The sequence below is a fragment of the Pleurodeles waltl genome, chromosome 5 (assembly GCF_031143425.1).
Source record: "Pleurodeles waltl isolate 20211129_DDA chromosome 5, aPleWal1.hap1.20221129, whole genome shotgun sequence".
In the NCBI taxonomy this organism is placed as follows: Eukaryota; Metazoa; Chordata; class Amphibia; order Caudata; family Salamandridae; genus Pleurodeles; species Pleurodeles waltl.
The window spans coordinates 651119191-651137973 of record NC_090444.1 but is presented as its reverse complement, the minus strand read 5'-3'; the positions used below and the strand labels follow the sequence as shown (position 1 = coordinate 651137973).

The window sequence follows — 18783 nt, the reverse complement described above, 5'->3', positions numbered from 1 at the left end:
CGGTAAGGTGACACTGCTGCCCGTCTCCTGCCGGAGGACCCCCTGCAAGCAGGTAAGTCAGGTTTTCCGACAGGAGAGGGGGTGGGGGGTGCGTGTGTAGGGGTATTGTGTGGGGGGTTGTGGGTCTCTTTTTGTATGCGTGCATGCAGGTGTCAGTTGCGTGGCATGCGTAAATGACTGAATGTGAGTGTACGTGTATGTTGAGCCAAACCGCCAATGTCATAATTTGGACCACTGCCTGCTCTGAAAAAACATTAATGGCGACATTCACAAAGGGGAAGGGGCCCCATGGGGACCCCTTCTCTTTTGCGAATGGGTTACCACCAGTGTGACACTGTGGGGTGGTAACTGTGAATTGCTTTGCGACCGCGTTCGCAGTCACAAAGCAATTCTGCATCGCGGTGCAAGTCGCAAATAGGAAGGGAACACCCCTTCCTATTTGCGAGTCGCATTCCCATTTTGCAAGTCGGTATCGACTCGCAAACTGGGAATGTGCATCGTGATGCGCGTTTTGCATGGAACAAACTGCGATTTTCACAGTTTGCGGCATGCAAAATGCTTCCTACATCTGGCCCTTAATTATTTAGTTCTTCTAAGATGGCTGCCTTGTTTAGAGTTAGGCCACTTGTTATGAGTTACATTATCAGTGTCACCGCGCTAAGGTGTCAAGATCAAGCACTAAAGACAAACAAACAGTAGGTGTTTACACTTAGGGATTTTCCCTCTCTATACTTTCGAGGGATTGTTTATATTAATTGCCGTCCCAAGCATGTCTGTTATCTATTGTTTGGGAACACACCTACGTCACGGGTCCTTGAAGATCTGTATAAATATATTGCAATTTAGACAGATAATCAGAGGGATTCCGAACAGAGGGCATCGCCACCATCGCTGATATCGATGCTGCAGTCGTCTTGACGCTGACCCAGCCTTTGTGTCCCTGCGGAGTCTGTGATAGAGACCTCATTCCAAGGTAACGAGGGTTGGGGGCTCCTTTCATGGACATGGCATTGGCAGATTAGGTTTAACAAACCCAGCTCTCCTTTAGGTAGGAGGTTAGGCCTTTCACATTAGGGTATTAGGGCATATTACATCTTGTATGACTTTTCTATGCATTGCAAGATGGTGGGCGTCTTTGTAATAATGACTCTCGTCTTCACAATTCTGTTTCTTGCATTATTCATTATCCTAATCATTGCAGCCCATGCAACTTATCGCAAATTGCAGTTATGTTGAATTAAAACTATTGAAACGTTACTGCATCTTTGTCATTGCCTGTGTTTGTATGAGACATCTGTGAGAAAGGGGTAATCTCCGTTTCACCACCACACTCCCTGAGATGTCTTACTCTCTAGTCCATGCATAAAGGCTGCCACAAATCACCTTTTACTATTGTGTTTCTGGTGAGGTGCTGCTAGTGAGCCGGTAAGGTTGGGACAACAGTTGCGACTTGTTGTAGGAAAGACGTAGTTGACTACAAACAAAAGTACTGTCATCCTCTAACCAGCAGTCTTGCCCAGAGAAAGAGTCAAAACTACGACATGGCGCCACCAACGATGGTGTTTAGGCACTAATTTACGGATACCCCAACTATCACTGTCTCACAGACAACAGGTTCCCTAAGTACCATTATACGGAGACGTCCGTGGTCTTTGGGAAAATCGTCCTCAGCTGAAAAGGTAAGACCTGATTACGCTGTAGGTTGTTCGAGCTCGAACACATAAAAGGACTTTACTCCCCATTTTTGGTGTTCCGTTTTTCTAAACAAATATGGCTAACGCCATTGGCATTCCTGAAAATGCTATACAAGCACTAACACATTTATTAATGCCTGGCCTTACAGATGAGGGCGGGGATGTTACTCTTATAATAGAAGCTAATGAAGCATACCAAACAGAAACATTTTACTGTTGGGTCACCTTTCCTGAGGTTGACCAAAGAACACATACATTCCACACATATGAAATTGCGAATGTACCTCAGCGGTACCGAGCATACCAGTATTATGAAATATCGCTCACATACCAAGAGCACCAGAACTGGTTTGAAGGCGCCCTACCACATGTACTACAAAGAGTGAGGTTAGGTCCCTTAAGTAACGATGGACCTACATGGCCTATGTTTGCCACATACACACCTCACCCAGGCATACAGAACATGCCACTAGCAGATCTGCGAGATTTATATAATGAATTAGTGACATTATATAGACGATTAGTTTGGTTCGTAATGCAAACATTAAACACAACACCAGCGCATCCAGCACCACCAGCACCTGGTGGTTATCAATTGGCTACTGGGATTAATCCACAAACAATACATACTATTATGGGTAAAGTACCCGCGGATCGGGAAAAAAAACCGCTCTGGATTGCCCAGAAAACTAATCAGCTGGAAGCTGTGTTTCCCCATACGGGACCACAGAAAAAACATAGACTGCTCACTATGTGCTTGCCCTTTGGGATGGTTCCCTCGGTGGATGACTGTGCCACATGGGGTACAGTCTTCGCTGCCATATATACTACCACAGATGGTACCCCGACACTTGCCAATTTAGCAGAAGTGTTAAAACAAATACAAAGTGAGCATGGGGCTGCACCAGCCCTGGATTTGGGGATGAAATGAATGTGTAACTTTGACGCAGTATCCTCAATAATACTCAGTAACATTAAAGGGGAAGCGGTAGCACTGGCAATTCGCCAGCGTCTCCGGGAAACTCCATACCAGGAACAAGAGAGACAGCTACCAAAAATAATTTCCGGTACCTATACCAGTATAGGACGGGATAGTTTGGGAGCTAAACCAAAGAAATTGAAATTACAAGGTACCACCCATAAGGAGGGTACAAAGCAGGCACAAGAGGGCTCGAAGAAGTAATGGGACAAACAAAAAGATTTCAAAGAAAGAAGGAATGGGAGAGCTGATTCTCCACACCCGGAGAACTCCGAAAGGAGATATAATCTTAGAAATTGGGAGAACATTAAAACTACAGACAGATATACTGATTCACGTCCCTCTCGTTCCTTTCAGGATGCACCGGATAGATGTAGCGAGAGAGGGGGCCATCAAGATCGACGTCCTGAATACGTGAAAGAAAAGAAAGACTCTCCGCAGTCTACCATTAAAAAAGAAGAAAAGACTCCTCAGCAAAAGCCACAGTGGCAGCACTAACAGCTAAGAATGCCAGTATACTTGAGAACACTGTTGAGGAACAAGACGTGGGCAGTGACTCTGTTAGACAGCGTGGCAGAGGTCACGATATGCCGCCAGAGTCTGAAAGATCATCAGGATGCGACAGCAACTAGCGATTTCATCGCAGTTGAAACAGCGGATGGCCACGTACTACCCCCTGATAGGGTGTATGATTTAAAAATTCAGATAGAGGGAGACGTGGAGCACATTATTAGGGTGATATTTTGGGATGAACTTACTAGTGATATCCTATTGGCCGAAAGAGACTGGCCACCTGAACACGTCCGCAAGCTTCCGCATGGGGAAGATGTAATTTTGCCTTCTTTCTCCGATCTTCTTCCGGAAGCAGACAAAGAAGCCTATGCTTCTGAATGGGCTTTAGCGCAAGCACCTGCATTATACCGCAATAATGTAGGTTGGGACAAGGAGTCTCCTTGTCATGTTATTCTCATTAGGTCTACACCCCAACTGCAGCCACAGTATCCTGTTAAACATGAAGCAAAAGCTCCGGTGAGGGAAATACTCGCCCAACTTGAGTACCAGGGAGTGATTGAGCCCTGTACATCTGCAATGAACAATCCGTTATTCCCCATTGCAAAGCCAGACCATTCATTTAGAATAGTCATTGATTACAGACACTTGAATAGTCATACATGTACATATGCTATACAGAATTCACACAGCACGGCACTAATAAATAATATAGTGCGTAAAAATATAAAACAACATTAAACATTTCTAATGGATTCTTCTGCCAGAATTTAGCACATGAAAGTCGGGACCTGAGCGCATTCTCATTTGGCTCTCAGAAACGCTTTTGTCGTTTACCTCGAGGCTATAAGAATAGCCCAGGGCTATTTTCAGCCCGTGTAACATCGATACTACACGATATCGATTCCGAGGCATTATCCTATGTGGATGACATCTCACAGACGACGTCCTCGACATTCATCTTGCGAGGGTCGATTGGATCATTTTGGGATTTGCAGATCTCGGTTACAAATTCAATTTTAAGAAAAGCAAGATAGCCTTTCTTATTGTATTATTCCCGGGATATGAGCTATCAAACGAGGTAAAGAACAGGGCCCGCACTTTCTAGAAAAATGTGCTCCACTGCACCCTCCTAACTCACTAAAGAAACTCCAGTTATAAGTAGGTTACTTTATTTTTGGCAGAACATACATTCCAGATTATGCACAACGGATCAAGCCACTTTATGACGTGGTTCAGCCCAAATCTTCTAGCAGGCACTGGACAATTGAACACACGTACATCCTTAGGGAAATGCAACGGGACATGCTAGAAGCTAAACACTTGCACACACGTGACAATAAAACAAATTTGGTCATCAGAATTATTGCTGGTGCCATTGGATTTACTTATGTCACCTTTAATGAGGATGGCATGGTACCCATAGCATATAAATCACATTTATACTCCAATGCTGAACAGCATTTTGCACCTACAGAAAAGATTCTGATGGCAGTTCAGATGGCCGTCATAAAAAAGAGGCCACTTGCCCAGGGGAAACTTATTATTGTTGTCTCCCCGGTGCCGGCCTTAGAGGCTGTCACCAAAGCAAGCATTCCCAACGCTGAAGCATTACATTCACGTTGGATTTAATGGCCAAAGACGTCAATTACATTTTTGATCCAAAACTTCAGACACAAGAATTTCTCCAGTACGAACAAGAGTACCCCGCTCCTCGAAATATTTTGCCACTAGACAACTACCATACTGTCATATACACTGATGGTTCAGCACAACCGGCTGTAGGTACTAAACATCAATACTCTGCAGCTTGCGCAGCCGTGAGCGGAGTGATGGAAGATGGAATTTTCCACCCTCACAATACCTACACGCAGACCTTAGGGGACTGCACAACCCAGTTGGCTGAGCTTAAAGCTCTTATTCTAGCGCTAGAACATACTGAGCCAGATTGCCAGACTTTAATAGTCTGTGACTCTTATTACTGCGTCCAGTCATACAATGACTATCTCAATCATTGGAAACTGAACAGGTTTAGAGATTCTAAAATGAACACCATTAAACACAAAATACTGTGGGGGAGGGTGGCTGATCTTAAGGATAAGCTGCCATGTGTCCATGTAGTCCATACATTGGGACACCAATGTGTAGGAGTACACGTTGCTGGTAATACATTGGCGGATGAAGCGGCCAAAGCAGCAGTAGCTACGGCTTCTGTGGCTGCAGTGACTCGTTCTCAGATGAGATTGGATAAAGAAAGTATTAGGTTCAGGCCGCAGTTGGTTACATCACCTATATGGGGCCCAGAGAGCACTGAATAATCTGCCAAGACGGTCCTTGGGGGGACGTACTCCATATGAGGTTCTCTTTGGGATACCTATGTATGTCCCAGATCTTGAAGCCCCTGGTATGGTGGCAGCAGAAACACCATTTGACATAAATGAACGTCTCACTGTTTTACAGGAGCTTCAGCAATTTCGTGATGATATATCGTCTGCAAGTGCTGCCACCTTAGGAATAAGGGATTTAGCGAAAGCTTAGATTCTCTGGATTCCTAAAGTTGGGGATCTGGTTTGTGAGAAGATCGCAGTGAAGAAAGAATTCGGTCCATCATACAGAGCACCTGTACCGTTCTTGGGAATGAAAGGCACCAGGACTGTCATCTTACCACCACTGTCTGGTTCTAAGACAAACAGATTCATCTCCATTGATGACATCAAACTACACCATGTGGCTGATCCTTCACAGTAGACCAAGAGGTCCCTTGGATGGTTCCCGATCCCCTCTCACTACCCAACACATACATCTACATAGTAGGATGAACATCACTACTATAGACTATGCAACAATGTCAACTGCTGTTCCAGACACCTCCTTGACCATGGGCAGGGCGGACAATGAACTTTTGTTGGTTCCAGTCACTACTTCAGTGACCACCCCGGTTCAAGATCTAGCTGTTTTTTACACAAACACATCACAGACTAACAACCCTGTCTATCAAAAGCCCCCAACTTGAAGTGGACCAAAGTACAGATGGTGCACTGGCTCCCATGTTTGCAGAGACTGTCTCTGGCTATTTCATTGACATTGATGATTTTTCTTCAGACTCATCCACTACAGTGATTGACAATGTTTCAAAAAGTAGTAAGCTGTATCAATGGCTTAAGAAGAACTATTTGAAATTTTATGGATTGGTTTTATGACTGTTTTCTTTTTGCTTATAAATGGTCACTATATTCCTGATCGCTCCTGTGTGGAGCCTGTTGATGAAGTTTTAACACCACATCATTCTTCACAAAAGGTTCGGAGAGATTTGTCCCCTGTAAATATTACAGCAATACCGATTTCTGATGGGATTGTATGGGACAAAGTTCCATTCGATATATATACGGGCCTACTGAAATTATTCAAATAACATACGTGTTCAAAATTTAAATGACTGATGTAATTACACTTGATGTTGTTTCTGATGATTGGGATGTCCAAGCAGTTGATTCCATGCTAAAGGAAATGAAGGACTATTCCGCTTTTGAAAGTGATGATGTATATGAATATACAATGAATTATGGGGAAATGTTCTGCTATAACAATTGGGGACATTACTACCTACACCGTGCCACTAGATACAGGCCAGTATTAAACTACACACAGTGTGAACACTGTCCTACACCACCGGTGGGGAACCCACAGTATTATATTGATAAATTTACATACTTTTCTGGGCATGACACAAGAAAAGCAGAGTCATATTATTTTAAGATACCTCTGGCACAAATTAGGAACATTTTGCTAACAGATACAAATATGATTTATTCAGATCCTTTTGTTTCCCGGCTCGTAGTTGAAGGTTACGAATACTGGAAGAGCACTATTGATTTGAATAGTGTATGGGGAACACAAGATTGGCAGATACAGGGTAGGGAGGCTTTGTTCCAAGCATGCCTGATTCCTGTACAAATGATTTTCTTAAATTACACAATTTAGCAGACATCCTGTCTGGGGTTAGCAAAAATTAAAGACTTGAATACGCCCAGTATCCCCACCCCGGCAAAGGGTAAAGATTGGCAATACTTCCTCAATATCACTGAGGACAAGCTAGAATCAATGGTTAAGTCTGGTACTTATAATTCTTCACTTTCCAGTCCCGGCAGGTGGTTAATATGGTCCACTAACACAAATGAGTGTCAAGCATGTTTTTTTAACTATTCAGGGGTTTTCTCAATTAACACCTTCGCTGCCAGACCTTTTCCCCTCCTGTGCCAGGCCTTTTTTTGGCTAATTGGGGCAGTTTGCGCTTAGGCCCTCATAACTTTTTGTCCACATAAGCTAGCCAAGCCAAATTTGTGTCCTTTTTTTCCAACTTCCTAGGGATTCTAGAGGTACCCAGACTTTGTGGGTTCCCCTGAAGGAGGCCAAGAAATTAGCCAAAATACAGTGAAAATTTTGTTTTTTCAAAAAATTGGGAAAAAGTGGCTGCAGAAGAAGGTTTGTGGTTTTTCCCCTGAAAATGGCATCAACAAAGGGTTTGCAGTGCTAAAATCACCAGCTTCCCTGCTTTCAGGAACAGGCAGACTTGAATCAGAAAACCCAATTTTCAACAATAATTTGGCATTTTACTGGGACATACCCCATTTTTAAAATGTTTGTGCTTTCAGCCTCCTTCCAGTCAGTGACAGAAATGGGTGTGAAACCAATGCTGGATCCCAGAAACCTAAACATTTCTGAAAAGTAGATAAAATTCTGAATTCAGCAAGGGGTCATTTGTGTAGATCCTAGAAGGGTTTCCTACAGAAAATAACAGCTGAAAAAGAAACATATTGAAATTGAGGTAAAAAACCAGCAATTTTTCTCTGCGTTTTACTCTGTAACTTTTTCATGCAATGTCAGATTTTCGAAAGCAATATACCGTTACGTCTGCTGGACTCCTCTGGTTGCGGGGATATATAGGGCTTGTAGGTCCATCAAGAATCCAAGGTACCCAGAGCCAATAAATGAGCTGCACCCTGCAGTGTGTTTTCATTCTATACTGGGTATACAGCAATTCATTTGCTGAAATATAAAGAGGCAAAAATAGCTATCAAGAAAACCTTTGTATTTCCAAAATGGGCACAAGATAAGGTGTTGAGGAGCAGTGGTTATTTGCACATCTCTGAATTCCGGGGTGACCATGCTAGCATGTGAATTACAGGGCATTTCTCAAATAGATGTCTTTTTAACACACTCTCTTATATTTGGAAGGAAAAAATTTAGAGAAAGACAAGAGGCAATAACACTTCTTTTGCTAATCTATGTTCCCCCAAGTCTCCCGATAAAAATGATACCTCACTTGTGTGGGTAGGCCTAGCGCCCGCGACAGGAAACGCCCCAAAACGCAACATGGACACATCACATTTTTTGAAAGAAAACAGAGGTGTTTTTTGCAAAGTGCCTACCTGTAGATTTTGGCCTCTAGCTCAGCTGGCACCTAGGGAAACCTACCAAACCTGTGCATTTTTTAAAACTAGAGACCTAGGGGAATCCAAGATGGGGTGACTTGTGGGGCTCTGACCAGGTTCTGTTACCCAGAATCCTTTGCAAACCTCAAAATTTGGTTAAAAAAAAACACATTTTCCCACATTTTGGTGACAGAAAGTTCTGGAATCATAGAAGAGACACAAATTTCCTTCCACCCAGCGTTCCCCCAAGTCTCCCGATAAACATTATACCTCACTTGTGTGGGTAGGCCTAGGACCCGCAACAGGAAATGCCCCAAAACGCAACGTGCACACATCACATTGTTTGAAAGAAAACAGAGGTGTTTTTTGCAAAGTGCCTACCTGTAGATTTTGGCCTATAGCTCAGCCGGCACCTAGGGAAACCTACCAAACCTGTGCATTTTTGAAAACTAGAGACCTAGGGGAATACAAGATGGAGTGACTTGTGGGGCTCTGACCAGGTTCTGTTACCCAGAATCCTTTGCAAACCTCAAAATTGGGCTAAATAAACACATTTTCCTCACATTTTGGTGACAGAAAGTTCTGGAATCAGAGAGGAGCCACAAATTTCCTTCAATCCAGCATTCCCCCAAGTCTCCCGATAAAAATGATACCTCACTTGTGTGGGTAGTCCTAGCGCCTGCGACAGGAAATGCCCCAAAGCGCAACGTGCACACATCACATATTTTGAAAGAAAACAGAGGTGTTTTTTGCAAAGTGCCTACCTGTAGATTTTGGCCTCTAGCTCAACCGGCACCTAGGGAAACCTACCAAACCTATGCATTTTTGAAAACTAGAGACCTAGGGGAATCCAAGATGGGGTGACTTGTGGGGCTCTGACCAGGTTCTGTTACCCACAATCCTTTGCAAACCTCAAAATGTGGCTAAAAAAAACAAATTTTCCTCACATTTTGGTGACAGAAAGTTCTGGAATCAGAGAGGAGCCACATATTTCCTTCCACCCAGCGTTCCCCCAAGTCTCCCGATAAAAATGATACCTCACTTGTGTGGGTAGGCCTAGCGCCCGCGACAGGAAATGCCCCAAAACGCAATGTGGACACATCAATTTTTTTTTAAGAAAACAGAGGTGTTTTTTGCAAAGACCAGTGAGGACCTGGCTTGGCAGTTCGGTCTGGACTGTTCCCATGAGGAACAGGGTCAAGACTGATTTGCATATGGCTGGGTCCAAACTGGGGTGGCATGGTGAGCAAAAGAATGATGGATTAAACCCAGATCTATGACTGGGGGTGAGTGTTTGACAATGTTCAGCATTCCGTCCATCACTTGTTGTTTTTGCTTTGTCGCCCTAAGTGGGAAGGGTATGCCCAGACGTGGGTCCCGTGCTTCCCATGCCACTGGATTCAAGCTAGCCTGGCTGATGAGGGGTGAAACCCCGAAACCGGTCCCAGGATGCTTGTTTCCGGTCCAATGAGGACCTGGCTTGGCAGTTCGGTCTGGACTGTTCCCATAAGGAACAGGGTCAAGACTGATTTGCATATGGCTGGGTCCAAACTGGGGTGGCATGGTGAGCAAAAGAATGATGGATTAAACCCAGATCTATGACTGGGGGTGAGTGTTTGACAATGTTCAGCATTCCGTCCATCACTTGTTGTTTTTGCTTTGTCGCCCTAAGTGGGAAGGGTATGCCCAGACGTGGGTCCTGTGCTTCCCATGCCACTGGATTCAAGCTAGCCTGGCTGATGAGGGGTGAAACCCCGAAACCGGTCCCAGGATGCTTGTTTCCGGTCCAGTGAGGACCTGGCTTGGCAGTTCGGTCTGGACTGTTCCCATGAGGAACAGGGTCAAGACTGATTTGCATATGGCTGGGTCCAAACTGGGGTGGCATGGTGAGCAAAAGAATGATGGATTAAACCCAGATCTATGACTGGGGGTGAGTGTTTGACAATGTTCAGCATTCCGTCCATCACTTGTTGTTTTTGCTTTGTCGCCCTAAGTGGGAAGGGTATGCCCAGACGTGGGTCCCGTGCTTCCCATGCCACTGGATTCAAGCTAGCCTGGCTGATGAGGGGTGAAACCCCGAAACCGGTCCCAGGATGCTTGTTTCCGGTCCAGTGAGACCTGGCTTGGCAGTTCGGTCTGGACTGTTCCCATGAGGAACAGGGTCAAGACTGATTTGCATATGGCTGGGTCCAAACTGGGGTGGCATGGTGAGCAAAAGAATGATGGATTAAACCCAGATCTATGACTGGGGGTGAGTGTTTGACAATGTTCAGCATTCCGTCCATCACTTGTTGTTTTTGCTTTGTCGCCCTAAGTGGGAAGGGTATGCCCAGACGTGGGTCCCGTGCTTCCCATGCCACTGGATTCAAGCTAGCCTGGCTGATGAGGGGTGAAACCCCGAAACCGGTCCCAGGATGCTTGTTTCCGGTCCAGTGAGGACCTGGCTTGGCAGTTCGGTCTGGACTGTTCCCATGAGGAACAGGGTCAAGACTGATTTGCATATGGCTGGGTCCAAACTGGGGTGGCATGGTGAGCAAAAGAATGATGGATTAAACCCAGATCTATGACTGGGGGTGAGTGTTTGACAATGTTCAGCATTCCGTCCATCACTTGTTGTTTTTGCTTTGTCGCCCTAAGTGGGAAGGGTATGCCCAGACGTGGGTCCCGTGCTTCCCATGCCACTGGATTCAAGTTGCCTGGCTGATGAGGGGTGAAACCCCGAAACCGGTCCCAGGATGCTTGTTTCCGGTCCAGTGAGGACCTGGCTTGGCAGTTCGGTCTGGACTGTTCCCATGAGGAACAGGGTCAAGACTGATTTGCATATGGCTGGGTCCAAACTGGGGTGGCATGGTGAGCAAAAGAATGATGGATTAAACCCAGATCTATGACTGGGGGTGAGTGTTTGACAATGTTCAGCATTCCGTCCATCACTTGTTGTTTTTGCTCTGTCGCCCTAAGTGGGAAGGGTATGCCCAGACGTGGGTCCCGTGCTTCCCATGCCACTGGATTCAAGCTAGCCTGGCTGATGAGGGGTGAAACCCCGAAACCGGTCCCAGGATGCTTGTTTCCGGTCCAGTGAGGACCTGGCTTGGCAGTTCGGTCTGGACTGTTCCCATGAGGAACAGGGTCAAGACTGATTTGCATATGGCTGGGTCCAAACTGGGGTGGCATGGTGAGCAAAAGAATGATGGATTAAACCCAGATCTATGACTGGGGGTGAGTGTTTGACAATGTTCAGCATTCCGTCCATCACTTGTTGTTTTTGCTTTGTCGCCCTAAGTGGGAAGGGTATGCCCTAAGTGGGAAGGGTATGCCCAGACGTGGGTCCCGTGCTTCCCATGCCACTGGATTCAAGCTAGCCTGGCTGATGAGGGGTGAAACCCCGAAACCGGTCCCAGGATGCTTGTTTCCGGTCCAGTGAGGACCTGGCTTGGCAGTTCGGTCTGGACTGTTCCCATGAGGAACAGGGTCAAGACTGATTTGCATATGGCTGGGTCCAAACTGGGGTGGCATGGTGAGCAAAAGAATGATGGATTAAACCCAGATCTATGACTGGGGGTGAGTGTTTGACAATGTTCAGCATTCCGTCCATCACTTGTTGTTTTTTTTTTTTTTTTTCGTTTTTTGCAAAGTGCCTACCTGTAGATTTTGGCCTCTAGCTCAGCCGGCACCTAGGGAAGCCTACCAAACCTATGCATTTTAGAAAACTAGAGACCTAGGGGAATCCAAGATGGGGTAACTTACGGGGCTCTGACCAGGTTTTGTTACCCAGAATCCTTTGCAAACCTCAAAATGTGGCTTAAAAAACACATTTTCCTCACATTTTGGTGACAGAAAGTTCTGGAATCAGAGAGGAGCCACAAATTTCCTTCCACCCAGCGTTCCCCCAAGTCTCCCAATAAAAATGATACCTAACTTGTGTGGGTAGGACTAGCGCCCACGAAAGGAAATGGCCCAAAACACAACATGGACACATCACGTTTTTTCATAGAATACAGTGCCTACCTGTGGATTTTGGCCTGTAGCTCAGCCGGCACCTGGGGAAACCTAGCAAACCAGCGCATTTTTGAAAACTAGAAACCCAGGGGAATCCAAGATGGGGTGACTTGCGGGGCTCTGACCAGGTTCTGTTACCCAGAATCCTTTGCAAACATCAAACTTTGGCCAAAAAAACACTTTTTCCTCTCATTTCGGTGACAGGAAGTTCTGGAATCTGAGAAGAGCCACACATTTCCTTCCACCCAGTGTTCCCCTAAGTCTCTCGATAAAAACGGTACCTCACTTCTGTGGGTAGGCCTAGCGCCCACGAAAGGAAATGGCCCAAAACACAACGTGGACACAACACATTTTTTCACAGAAAACAGAGGTGTTTTTTGCAAAGTGCCTACCTGTGGATTTTGGCCTCTAGCTCAGCTGGCCCCGGGGGGGGGGGGGGGGGGGGGGGGGGGGGGCAGAAATGGCCTAAAATAAATTTGACCCCCCACCCCCCTCAAATCCCCCTGCCCGGGAGCGACCCTTGCCTACGGGGTCGCTCCCCCTGCGTGACATTGGCGCCCAAAAGAAATCCCCGGTGCCTAGTGGTTTCTGCCCCCAGATTGACCTAAAATCGGCCAATCTGCCCCCAAGGGGGGCAGAAATGGTCTAAATATAATTTGCCCCCCAGGGGAGCGCCCCTTGCCTAATGGGTCGCTCCCCATCTCTAAAAAAACAAACAAAAAAAAAAAAAACACACAACAAAATTTGCCCTGGCGCCTAATAATAGGCCGATCTGCCCCCGGGGGGGGCAGGAATGGCCTAAAATAAATTCCCCCCCACCCCCGGAGAGTGACCCTTTTCCTACGACGTCGCTCCCCCTGCGTGACATTGGTGCCAAAAAACAAATCCCTGGTGCCTAGTGGTGTCTGCCCCCTTGGGGGCACATTTACCTAAAATCTGCCAATCTGCCCCCAAGGGGGGCAGAAATGGTCTAAATACAATTTGCCCCCCAGCGGATAGACCCTTGCCTAACGGGTCGGTCCCCATCTCTAAAAAAACAAAAACAAAAAAAAGAAAACACAAAAAAAAAATTGCCCTGGCGCCTAGATGTTTCTGCCCCCCCTGGGGGCAGATCGTCCTACTAATAGGCCGATCTGCCCATGGGGGGGGCAGAAATGGCCTAAAATAAATTTGCTCCCCCAACCCCCCCCCCCCACCGGGAGCGACTCTTGCCTACGGGGTCGCTGCCCCTGCGTGACATTGGCGCCAAAAATAAAATCCCTGGCGCCTAGTGGTTTCTGCCCCCCCTTGGGGGCAGATTGGCGTAGCACAAAATTGCCGATCTGCCCCCAAAGGGGGTAGAAATGGCCTAAATACAATTTTCCCCTCCAGGGGAGCGACCCTTGTCCAAGGGGTCGCTCCCCATCTGTAAAACAAAAAATCCCCGGTGCCTAGTGGTTTCTGCCCCCCTTGGGGGCAGATCGGCATAATCAAAATAGGCTGATCTACCCCCCAGGGGGGCAGAAATGGCCTAAAATTATTCCACCCCCAGGGGAGCGACCCTTGCCTAAGGGGTCGCCCCCCTTGCGTGAAATTCACGAAAACAAAAAAAAACTCCCTGGTGTCTAGTGGTTTCTGTCCCCTTGGGGGCAGATTGGCCTCATCAAAATAGGCCAATCTGCCCCCAAGGGGGGCAGAAATGGCGTAAACATAATTGGCCCCCTAGGGGAGCGAGCCTTGCCTAAGGGGTCGCTCCCCACCTAAAAAAAACAAAAAACAAAACAAATAGAAGAAAAAAAAAAGATCCCTGGTGCCCTAGAGGTTTCTGCCGCCCCTGGGGGCAGAAAAGGCCTTCCGAAAAAATGCCCCCCATTGGGAGCGACCCTTGCCCAAGGGGTGGCTCCCTTATGTCTATTTCAATTAAAAAAAAAAAATACCTGGTGTCTAGTGGGCGTTTCAAAAGCCGGATTGCAAGCAATCCGGCTTTTGAAACGCTTGGAGAGACTTCAAAGGGAAGGAAATACATTTCCTTCCCTTTGAAGCCTCTCCGGGCCTCCCCCACGTGATTGAAATAGAAATGCTGAGCATTTCTCTTTCGATGCGCGATGGGGGAGACCCTGTGACTAATCAGCGCGCGCTCGCACGCTGACGTCACGGGGGGTGGGGGGGTCGGGGTGAAAGGGGAAGGGCTTACCCTTCCATCCCCGCCTTGAGGGGGTGGGTGGGGTGCACAGGGGAGGCGCTCTAGCGCTCCCCCCAGTTCCTGTGACTTGGACGAGGTGACCTCGTCCAAGGCACACGGGAACTGTAGCCTTGGATGAGGTCACCTTGCCCAAGGCACAGAACAGGTTAACAGGCCAGACCCTCGCTTTGTATCGGGTCAACATACAGGTATAGTTACAACATACAGTGTGGGTAAGCTGTGCCAGCAATGGGTACAGACCAACACGTTAGCCGCAGTTAAAAAACATCTGAATACTTTTTCTGAATATATAGACTTGCAGGATTTTCTGCTGGGTCCTACGAAACAGCACTTGAAAAGGTTTTTCTATGCTATGTACAATGAAATTTGGAAACTTTCCCAGATTGAGGCTGCTGCCTGTTTAAGGCAATTGGATAAAGAAAATTTAGAAAAAGCACTAGCTGTTGTCGACAACGGCATGAATACACTGTCCAACAGGATATATTCACTATCAAATATAGTGTTGTCTGCTATTGATTTCACTCAGACAGACTTGTCCCGGTTATATCATGGGCAAACACAGCTACGTTCCATCATGCAGCTGGGTTGGACACTACAGACAATGAAAAATGGCCGCATTCCATGGAAGTGTATTAACAGGAGTGAATTCTTCAATGCTTTTAATTTTTCCAACGAACAACAGACAATGGCTAAAAGGGAGGCTAGTTTCACCATGCTTCGCGTAGAAAAAGTTAGATAAATTGCCCTTCACAGTAGCAGAGAGTCCTTCAACTATCTGGCTTTTACATGGCATAATTATTTTGCCGATTTCGACCTTTCGTTTCTCGAGCTGCCTGAAACATCTTGCAGTGGGACGGTACGAGCAACTAGCAGATAGCTATACTAAGGAAGCGTGGGAGTTGCCCTTTGACTACAGATGTCTGAACGGCGAAACAGAGGCCTTTCTTAGCGGAAGCAAACGTGAGACTGCTGTTCGTCATTCAATGATATGCAAGCAGGTGTCTCTTCACGCACTTTGCAATGTGGGTGTCGCAAATTTGGCCTGCTTGTTGAGAGGTTTTCCTGTCCCTTTGATTTGCCCGGTATTTCATGTACTTTCCAATGGAAGTTATGTGGTACTGAACGATCAAAGTTGTTGCGGCATGTGACCAGGAATTGCCTACGCAATCTCGGAGGTCGTTACGTGTTGTGGACATGTTTTGTTACCCCCCACAAGAGAGATAAAAGTATCTGACATGTGGCCCCACATAGATACTATTAATGTGAACTATGACAAGGTGAGCAGGCTAAAGGCGCTATTGTTTCAAAAACAGGTTGCCTTGACATCTGCAAAAGAGACGTATGCTCTCTAGATTGCGAGATCATCAGCCGAGATACAATCCCTATTAAATACCAACTTCCCCAAGCACTTTGGAGAACTGGTATCCAGAATATTCAATGCTTCAAGCACTACTGGGATTGTTCACTTCTTTAAGGTTGTCAGGTCTGGTTCGTTTCTATCTTCCAGACTGTCTTCGGAGTCATCCCGTCAGCCATCCACACGCTCTTTTCAAGTGTGTTTGGTGGCTTTCCAATTATTTTGGCTTTGATTGGCGGACTACTATTGCTATTTCTTCTGATTCGCAGTGGTTGTTTCTTTCCAGCATCACAGAGCAATGGAACCTCTCCCTCTAACTCCACTGTGCCGTGAGCGCATGGTTCGGATCTTCGGTGAACCCTTGCTGGTGGAATTGGAGCATGACTGGTCGTTGTCATTTCCGCCCCTTCTCTGGTGCGTACAACCAGTCTTCCGCTGCATATGGTGTCTCTTTGGACATCTGCCTATGGTCTGTCCTGCTGTTGCACTGACATCTCCTGTGGACCACGCATTGCTGATGTCCCCGATGAGGGTTCATACACGGTCATGCCCCTTGAGACTGAGGCTGCACCGCGAGGCCACCTATGAGCCTTCCGTTTTGAGATCTACCACGGATGAGGACACTGCAACGGATAACGTTACACCAGGAAATACTGCTCACTTCTGCTCTGTGGATCCGTTTGTCCACCCAGCACTCGATTTTACATCAGATGATGTTGGCTCATTTTTTATGTCCTTGGCTGGTGACTTCGATGACACTCTTCAAGATCATGTATACAGCACATAATTTGATGATTTGATTTGCCATTCCCGTTTTAAAATTGTACACTTCAATTAACTTGCTTTGGCACGCTGTGCTTGTCATGGTTGACACTAACATCTCTGTATGTGTTTTAGTGACATTGTTTTTATTATCTTTTTAACACATTTTAAAGATTTATTAGCTGATTTTTTTATGCTTTTAGTTCAGAGCAATTTTAGCTTTGGGTTCCTATACCTTCGTCATACCTGTTACGGCAATGGGGAGGGTGTAGTGAATCCTACTTCGTTTTAATGGGATAACAGGAGTTAGCTTAGCCTTTGGCTTGCAGACTCGTGCCCCAGTCACTTAGTGACTTTTAACCTACTTAGCTTGCTCTGTGTTAGCACATTTAATTATTTATTTCTTCTAAGATGGCTGCCTTGTTTAGAGTTAGGCCACTTGTTATGAGTTACATTATCAGTGTCACCACGCTAAGGCGTCAAGATCAAGCACTAAAGACAAACAAACAGTAGGTGTTCACACTTAGGGATTTTCCCTGTCTATACTTTTGAGGGATTGTTTATATTAATTGCCGTCCCAAGCATGTCTGTTATCTATTGTTTGGGAACACACCTACGTCAGGGGTCCTTGAAGATCTGTATAACGCGCTGTGTTTTGCTGGAGGGAAGCTGTGAACGGGCAGGAGCCCTTTAAAAGACGTGAAAGCGCTCCCGCCTCGCGGGACGTGCTGTGTTTTGCCGGAGGGAAGCTGTGAACAGGCAGGAGCCCTTTAAAAGACGTGAAAGCGCTCCCGCCTCGCGGGACGCGCTGTGTTTTGCCGGAGGGAAGCTGTGAACGGGCAGGAGCCCTTTAAAAGACGTGAAAGCGCTCCCGCCTCGCGGGACGCGCGCGGGCGGCGCCCGGGCCAAGGGCGGGCCCGTCCTTCACCCGTCATTGTCCGGAAGAGGCCGGGCTGGGCCCCCTCTCTTACGTTTCTTTTTTCTTCCTGCCAGTGGTACTTTACTCGGGCGTTGAGCCAGGGGCGGAGCGGAGCAGAGGACGCGGAGCAGCTCTCCGGACCCACAGGCTCCTCCGTGGCGGATACAGCCCTCTCAACCCTCTCAACCCTGGTGGGACCTGCAGGAGGCTTTTCCCACCACGGGTCCGTGGTAGTGTGACATCGGTTCCAGCAGTGCTCGGGAGAAGGACGCCGAGCACCGCGTGGACAACTGTGTACAACAGTACCCAGGAGCCGGAAAACATATATCGGACCCCCCCAGGAGGTTTAGCACTTGTTGCTGTGCCGACACAGCGAGGTGGTACAAGCGGCTCTTGAGACCCCGGGGGAAGCGGACACGAGGTGAGACCACGGGAGGAGGCAAGGTCAGAACTGCAGACTGTGGAGGGGGAGCCGGGAGCCGGACACGAGTCCCGCGCAGTGTTAGAACCCTGTGACCCTGACACACCACTGACCCTATCTAGTGTCGTCTGATTTGTGCAAACAATATAGTACTGGAAAATAGCCCTACACTGTAGGGTGATCTGGAAGAGAACCAGCGAACCCAGACAATCAACGTCTCCGCTGCTCCCATCATGTCCAAACTGAGGTCTTCTAAAATAGCTATAAATAATGATTCAAAGACCCTGGATAACTATCTTTTTAAAGTAGTTAGTAAAATCAACAAAGATAGGAGATCATCATTAAGTAGGGTTAGTCCAGAAACATCTCCCACAAGGCAGTGCTTACCCCCTACATCAATGTTTCAGAGTGTCTCGACTATTTCCAACAAGGAGAAAAATTTAAATATTGATGTTTCTGTGGTAGAGCAGGATTGTTGTTCCGAACCTATTCAAGTACAGGATTGGACATTACCATCAAGGTCTCCTCCTA

The 18783-nt window shown here is 46.8% G+C and overlaps 1 long non-coding RNA gene across 1 annotated transcript in view; it reads right to left on the bottom strand.

Annotated features, from left to right (window-relative positions):
• Positions 1 to 18783, bottom strand: part of LOC138297296 (uncharacterized) — a 108561-nt gene that overhangs the window by 21893 nt on the left and 67885 nt on the right. The gene's annotated exons all lie outside the window — the stretch shown is intronic.